Genomic DNA, 8,447 nt, shown 5'->3' on the forward strand with positions numbered 1-8,447 from the left:
ATTGTTGAATGTCAGGGGCTGGGGCAGGAGGATAGGGGGTGACTGTCAGGGTGTGGGGTGATGAAAAGGTTCTAAAAGTGACTGCAGTGGTGGTCGCACATATCTGTAAATACAAAAAACACTGAATTGTACATTTTAATGGTGAACTGTATGGTAGGTGAACTATATCCCCATAAACGTCTTATAACTGAATAAATATATACGAAGAAGACATAAAAACACAAAATTGAATATATACAAAGTTCGCTTTAAAAATTTTTCCTCATGTGTTTAGAACTCAGTAAAAGACCTGTTTAGTAAAATTTAGGAAAGCAGTATGCTTGCTGGCTTGCTTTTAAACGTCCTCTCTCTCCGTGGTAGGACGGAGGTGATTGAGCTGAGTCCCATTAATTCGACTGCTAGAGAGCTCAGGGCCAATTTGGGGTCCACAGACAGGCACTTGTTTCTCTTTGCTCCTTCATTCTTACTGAAAGTTCTCAGATCATGATTTCAAATTTGCATTTATATTTCATCATGTTTTTGTTATTCACGCATCACATTCTTATAAAATGAGATGAGGAATAAATTAGTGAATAAATTAACTTTAAGTGGTTCGATAATATTAGTTCAAGTTATACAGTAAACGGATGAGAGCTGTTGAGTCATCGGCGGACAACGGCTGGGGAAGCGCGAACGCACTCCGGCGACGCTGGGGGCAGGGTCAGGAATCCAGCGAGCTGGGGGCCAGCGCTTTCCTCACTCCTGTTACCCAAGGTCTGACAGCTCACGCACATTTGAATTTCCTCACCCATTTGTGGTTTTGCCTTTATTTGCCAAACAGTTCAAAGCCCTTCAAACCTGGGCTATGCACCAGTCTCACCCGGGAAGCATTTCAAAGCGCGGTCCCCAGGCATTACCCCGGACACGGTGGGACTCTGTCTCTGGAGCCGTGGCAGCTCCCCAACCCGTAAATGTCAGACGCTGCCCTCGGCTTCACGTGGGGCACTGCTGTCACTGGTCAAGTCTTCCCCTGTGGCTTTGTGTCCCCAACTAGCGCCTTTCACCTCTGAGTCACTGTGTACCTGGGGGCGGGGGTGGGGGGGGGCCTTGAACGACTGTCACGTCTCCATCATGGCTGGTAACTGAATGAATATGTAAACAAGCAAAATTAATAAAGAGCATTTGTGCCCCGGGCTTTGCCAGGGGCAGGACTCGCGGGGAGGGCTCCAAGGTTCTTAGGCAAAATTTAGATCCTCTACCAGCTTCTAGGCTGGAGTTGCTGGAATCACAGAACTACTTTCCAGCAGCTGGAGCCTTTTGAAGGGAAGGTTCTGTATGAAACGCTCGCCGCTTCCAAACTGTGAAGCACTGGGGGCAGTACTGTTGAAACGGCTCCGCTGCCGAGCTTTTCTGGCCCTTCTCTCTGCTTGTTCTTTAACTCTTTTTTTAAATTCTGCTTTTGTAAAATCACGGCCCCCAAGGGAAAAAACGCTCAAAGCTTGTGCGCTTTCAACCCGTTTTCAGAGGCACAGCCGCGTACCCCCGGGCGCTAACGCTGCCACGGTTCTTAAGCTGAGGGTCTTCGGGCCTGCGGGGCTCAAGACCCTCCCCTGTGTTACAGATGCAGGTCAGCTCCCTGGGCCCCTGGTACTGTCCGTCTCAGCTGCTCCCTGACCTGAGACGGGACAGGCCCGGAGGAGGTGCGTCTGGGCCGTGATCCAGGTGTTTTTCTTTTTCTCGTGGGGTCACAGATGCCCGGACGGAGCGGCCCAGGGGGAGAGGCCGAGGCAGGGAGTCCGCGGTGAGAGCCTCTGTCGTCCCCCTCCTCTCGTGCTGACCTGACCTCATGGTTCAGTCACCAGTCCACCCTGCATGTCCCAGAACCTGCCCAGATGCAGGCGGTGACAGGTGACAGAAACCAGGGGCACGCCGCAGGCCAGGGACGGAGGGAAACGCAGACGAACCAACCCGGGAGGGGTGACAGTGTGTGTGTGAGCCTCTCCCCTCTCGTGGGCCTCGGGGTCTGGGAGGGGTCGGGCCTGGGCCGGGGAGGGGCCTGGCGGGGATTCACGCACAGGGTGGAACCTGCGGGCAGAGCAGCTTGGAGGCTGCACGGACTTGGTCTACTCCCCGGAGCCGAGCAGCGGCAGAGGGGCGTGTCTGAAGCCTCTGGAGCTGTGAGCACCAGAGGGGATGAGGCCACGCGCTCAGGCCTCCTTCACGCCCCAGCCCAGGGGACGGCTACAGGCAGTGCCCTGCACACGCGTGCCCTGTTCACAGGTCGCAACTCAGACCCCCAGCGAGTCTGGAGACGGGGCCTGTGAGGAGAGCGCTAAAGGTTAAATGAGGTCCCCGCAGGGCCCTGACCCGCAGCACTGGTGTCCTCAGGGGAAGCGGGGAGGACACAGCGAGGAAGGCCCTCTGCCCCCGGGCACCCTGGCCTTGGACTCCTAGCCTCCAGAGCGTGTGAAACAGACGTCTGTGGTTTAAGCCTCCAGCTTGTGGCGTCGGCTGTGGAGGGAGCGGCAGGGGGGTGGGCGGAAATGCCGGCACGTGGGCAGTGTGACCCCCCAATGCCACCCTCCCCCGAAGCTCACCGTCGGCGTGTCCCCGTGAGGAAACGGGGTTCAGAGGGGCAGTGGCAGCCCTGAGCCCGGGCCCCAGCATGGCTCGGAGGCCTCCCCCCTGCCCACCTGTGATGCGGACTCCAGGCTCCGCTCCTGTGGATGCGATTGCTGCCCGCTACCTCCAGGCCCATCCAAAGCGGGGTCCGTAATACCGAGTCACAACCGTGTTGTAACCCCCGTATACAAAGGTGTCCTCCTCTCAGGAGCCTCATGGGGGTGTGAAAACCAACACCGACACGTCCACAAGTCCACCTCTGACCCCCGAGCCAGGGCCCCGCGAACACACGTTGTTTCAGCTTCTTCGGGTCCCTTTGGACACGAACGCTGTTTGTTACGAAAACAAACAAAACCCACGAGCGTCGGATCCCATCCTGGGGAGGCTGAAAGACAGGATGAGGAACCCCTTCCGTGACAGGAGGGTGTGTGCCGGCGCCAGGAAACCTAGGCTCCGTCCTCCGACCCCGCAGGCACGGCCTCCGCGATCGGGCAGCTCGGTCCTTTCAGAAGCTCCGGGGGAACAGCGTGGGCCTCCGTCTCGGACGACAGGGTTTGAATCATGAGGGTAACATCGAATTCCTAGAGGAGGGGTCACAGCACCTGGCAGAATCTCAGTAGACAGGGCAGCGCGAGCCGCCCCCACCCTCAGGAGGAGGAGAGGGTCACAGCATCTCCATCCCCCGCGGCCCCTGCACGGCGAGCACCACCCGGGAAGAACTTTCCTCTCCTTACAAAGAGCTTTACCGGGTCGTACGCTGAGCCTTAAACCGAGAGCAGCACAGGGATCGAAACAAACTTAACATGCTTTCCATTTTCCCTCCATTCAACTCTGGTCTGGTTTCCAGGGAATTTCGGATGGTGGGGGGAGCGCGTTTGGCGGTGAGAAGAAGGCACAGCCTTTCTGAGGCACAATACAGCCTGCGGAGGAAGAAGAGTTCTGCGGCATGAAGTAGTTCCTGAACGCACTGTAGAGCTTTGCGTTAGTGCAGAAGTGTATTTTGGGTGGATTTAGGTGGAGATAAAAGGAAGACAGAATTCAGCATGGACGGCAGGGTAACCAGGAAGGACAGGAAGAAGGGAGGAGAGAGGAGGGGGCAGCCTGCAGGCTGCAAAGAGGTTCCTGGCCGAGGGGGTGCTTTCCCTCTGCCAGAAGCCTGCGTGCCCCGCCCACTCCACGCAGGGCCACGCCCTCCGCAGGGACCTGCATCAGCCTGAATCCATGCTCTCCCGCGAGGCGAACAGCTCTCTTCCCTCCAAGGTCCCCCCTATTCCCAGGGCGGTGCTTCTCTCTGCGTGACCCTCCGCACTTTACTGGACCCCACCCAGCCTTGAAGACCCACTGCACAGGCTTTCTCCTCCCACGGGTGTTTCCCCAGACCCTCCACCTAAACTCACTCATCCCTCCTGTGAACGTAAACAGAGTGTCTCGGCTCTGACAGTTACACATTCATTCACACATTCTTCCATCTACCCATCCTCACCCTCAGCCGCCCAGCATCCACAGGGCACCAGCTCACGGTCAGGTGTTGGGACCGTCCCTGTTCTGAGGCAGCAATGCCTGAGACGCTCATTCCAGCGGAGGAACGAGCATGTGAGCAAACAGAAACCTCTGTGACAGAGAGAGGCACGTGCAGACGGCGGGGAGTTGGGTGAGAGGGACCTGGGCCGGCGAAGAAGGGTCAGGGGGTCATCATCCACAGCTGACACGTGACAAAACCACTGCTCTAAGAACGCGATTTCCCAGGGTCAAACGGCTCAGGGGTCCAAGTTCCGGCTAGACCCCCAGTGCCCTGACTTCAGCTGTCCTCCTTCGGCCTGCTCGCAGCTTTATCCAGGACAGCGCTCACTGGTCCCTCGCCTGCTCCAGGTGCTGGGGGCCCCACGCTGCTTTTTCCTGCTCCCCTCAGCTGACGCTCGCAAAAGGTTTAATCCCGTAGATGGATGAACTGAATGGGGGCGAAGCTGCCCCGTCACCCTTGTTGCATCCCGGCAGGGACACCAGCCTTTTCGGGTCTAGCCGTGCGGGACGGCACGTGTGTTGTCTACAGCCTGCTTCTCTTCCGGCTTCTCCACCTCCTGGAGAAATGGCTCACCTCCCAGCCAAGCCCGGTGCACTCACAGTCTAAGCTCGGGGCCCTGGGGACGGGGACAGAGCTGGCGTGCGCTGCCGCCCACACTTTGCAGGCGTCTGGACTGTGGGTGCTCAAGCGCGGTGCACCCAGGGGGGCTGCGAGAGATTCTCAGAAATACCTCTTCCTGCAGCCCTGCGGCCGCCTTGTTCAGGTGGATAAAAACGGCCGTCTGTACAAGCACGTCAAGGAACAGTGCAACCCCAATTCACTGTTTTTAGTAAAACCAAATCCACTGCCTATTCTTCCAACTATGCACATGTGGACAAGAGGTCAGTGTGCTGCCCCAAGGCACAGCTGCCTGACCACTCATGACCTGCCCACATGTCACACGACCTTCCATAAACCCTGCTTCCCGGCCATCCTTCAGGGGATGAGGGATTGAGGGAGGTTCCTGTTCCATCGTGGCGTGAGGCCAAGCCGGCACATTGCGGGTGCGTTGATGATGGAGAGAATAAATCACACCTTCTTTCTCAGGGCTTTGAAATCCAGACATTTGGAGAGAGAGTTTGTCAGTGCCATAGCAGCAAAGCAGGGGGACATCTCAGTGTGGGATGCCCAGATCCGAGGGCACGATGCCCAGAGCAGCAGTGACCCCATCTGCACGGCCACTCCATCTGGAAGGATGCTCTGGTCCCCTGCAAGCAGCAGCTGGGTACATGCTGACAGGGTCCTGTCTCATTGAACCCTTGCGACCCCTGCAGCAAACTGACCTGAGGCATCTGTTCCCGGCAGCAGAAAGAGCTTCCTAAGGGGACACTTGGGGGACGAAAACTGCACCTCAGGCAAATGGAAGCAAACTGCCAACTTGCAAACCTAACTGACCAAAGGAGGATTTCACCCATTCAAACCAGTCTCAGCTAATACTTAGGGTTTTATTAACTCCTGTCATCTGTTCCATAGTGTGTCCTGCAGTGTTGATTTTGCGCACACACACACACCCTAGTGATTTGACTTGGCTCTTAGATCGGCAGTTTCAATCAATAATTTGTAAGACATGCAAGTAGCTTTCTTTTTTACCCCCGTAAACTCCACACAGATCAAAGTTCTACTTTAAAAGAAAAGTTGCACCTAGATGTCTTTTGAAAGGACAATGTCAACATGCGGAGTTTTGTGATTCTAAACTCAGGTGCCGAACGCTTCAGCTACTTCTCAGAATTTCCTTATATTTTTGATTAAGCATTTATGGTGAGCACGTTGGCAACTTAATTACCAAATGACTTCTTATTTATGGGCTAAATAAATAGCTTTATTTTTTTTTTTTTTTTGCGGTACGTGGGCCTCTCACTGTTGTGGCCTCTCCCGTTGCGGAGCACAGGCTCCAGACGCACAGGCTCAGCGGCCATGGCTCACGGGCCCAGCCGCTCCGCGGCATGTGGGATCTTCCCGGACCGGGGCACGAACCCGTGTCCCCTGCATCGGCAGGTGGACTCTCAACCACTGCGCCACCAGGGAAGCCCAAAAAATAGCTTTTAAACAGATCTTTATTCTGCACTCAAAAACAATGGCTTCCAAAGCACAAAAGAAAATTGCTATCAGTTGTAAACCCAAACCCATTACTCATGAGGCCCAAAGTCATTTCTGACTCTTTATTAGGAAATTTGCCTTGTGAAATACGCGTGTAGCTTCACAAAATTATAACTGTTTTTCCAAGTCTCTTTCTCCCTGAGTTCCTTTGATACAAATCAGTCTCCTTAATTTAAATCAATCTCTCTCTCTCCTTTTACATAGTTTTTGATGATTCTTATATTTCTGCCTTGACAAAAATGTATAAGCTGTCAGCAATGTCTGTTGCCAATTCCCAACGTATATATCCAGTAAAAGAATGCTTGTTTTAAAATATTTGGTTTTTGACAATTACTTCATAAGCAATTTTGAAATAGGAATTCATAGTAAATTTTAAGGTAGTGATGATTACCTTCAATGTCTCAATTTATAAACTTGAAGTTTTATGAAAATGAAATTCATTTTAAGATTTTAGATGATGGAAACTTATAATACAATCCCTGGTGTAAACATTTTAATTTAAAATCCATGCTCTCCGCCGGAAAGGAGTCAAGACAGGATTCATTTAGCGCCAGCGGTGCCCGGCAATTTCCGGCAGCAGAGGGCTCTTTTGCTAAATCAAATGATAAAGGAAGCAACACCAATATGGATTTATGCCATTAGCTCCTTTTCCCCCAGTATCAATGACTACGACTGAAGCTTCATTAATGGGGAACATTGCTTTGGGGAGAATGTCTCACTGGAGAACATTTAGATCAGCCCTATGCATGCGAATGACGCATCTGGAAATAGTTTACATGTGGGAAGAGGAGGGAGAAGTACAGGGGCAGGTGCGCGGGGCCCATCTGCAGCAGGTGTGGTGCTGACGTTTCCTGTTCTCTGTTTGACCATACTTCTCCCTCCTACAAAGATCCGTTTTCAAAACCTCTGAATAGGACTGAACCTTCTTTTACTGCGTTACAAGTCAGAGAGAGAGGTGTGTCTACAAACCAGCCCCTCCCTTCTACTCACGTAAAAAATAAAATTGAAGTCAAAATATATCTGCCCATTGCTATGAATCAAATAGGTATGTTAATAATTAAAACAAGCTGCTGTGGCCAGAAAGTGGCAAAGCGTGACTCCTTCACAACGGGAGGGTGTTTATAAATTAGTATGACCTTCTGGGAAATAAATGAGGCAAAATCTTAGAAGCCATGAGAGTCTTTATACCTCCCAGCCAGGGAAGCATGCGCACAGGCTTCTGCAGAAGGAGCCATCTCAGAAGATGAGGTCACCTCTGCACAAGGATGTTTCCGGTGATCTTAGGAAACCGATCTCCTGTTTGTTTGCTGGTTTATACGCTGACACGTTCCAGTGAGGATTCAGTTTGTTTTTACAAATACAAACGAGAAAGTGAACTAAACTGAAAAAATTTAACTATGAAGCAAGAGAAAGGAGAGTAGGAACGGTGATGGGGCCGGGACCTCCTGTCTTAGGTACGGCTTGATTCTGACGCCCATTCGAGGAGAGAAACACCCGATTCGGTTACCTGCATGCTAGAGACACAAGAGCCACTCAGAAAAATGCAATTTCTAAATCACAGGATTTGAAATCCAGACATTTGGAGAGAGAGTTTGGTTTAGTAAAACCAAATCCATCGCCTATTCTTCCAACTATGCACATGTGGACAAGAGGTCCGTGTGCTGCCCCAAGGCACAGCTGCCTGACCGCTCATGACCTGCCTGTGTCATTTCCTCCTCTGTGTCCCCTTGCAGAATATATTTTCCCAGCTTTGTTGGGACGTAACTGACATATGGCGTTAAGTCTAAGGTATACAGTGTGATAACTTGATACACGAACGTATAGGGAAATGTTTACCACAAGAAGGGTAGTTAACACGTCCTTCCCTTGATGTCTATAATCACCATCTGTTGTTGTTGTCGTTAGGGTGAAAGCAGTAAAACTCTCCCGTCTTAGCAACTCCAAGTATACAATCTAATGTTGCTGACTATAGTCGCCATGCAGTGCATTATGTCCCCCGAACTCGGTCACCTTATAACTGAGAGTTTATAACTGACAAACATCTCCCCATCTCCCCACTTCTTAGGGAATATAAAAATTCTTAGAGAATATTAAAAAGGAAAGAAATATCCCAAATACTAACATTCTCAATGTTTAAAGAAATCATGAAGGTAAGAAAAATAATTCCCTGAAAAAATTAGCAGGTAAA

At 51.9% G+C, this 8,447-nt stretch overlaps 1 protein-coding gene across 1 annotated transcript in view; it reads right to left on the reverse strand.

Moving 5' to 3' along the window:
- The window catches only part of DLGAP2 (DLG associated protein 2), a 111,845-nt gene extending 107,717 nt beyond the window's left edge, over nucleotides 1-4,128 (reverse strand). Inside the window, exon 1 of the mRNA XM_019921235.3 lies at nucleotides 4,085-4,128. The gene's annotated coding sequence lies outside the window, so the exon portion shown is untranslated. The remainder of the gene's footprint in view (nucleotides 1-4,084) is intronic.
- Nucleotides 4,129-8,447: the final 4,319 nt, after the last annotated feature.

The sequence above is a fragment of the Tursiops truncatus genome, chromosome 21, assembly GCF_011762595.2.
Source record: "Tursiops truncatus isolate mTurTru1 chromosome 21, mTurTru1.mat.Y, whole genome shotgun sequence".
NCBI lineage: Eukaryota > Metazoa > Chordata > Mammalia > Artiodactyla > Delphinidae > Tursiops > Tursiops truncatus.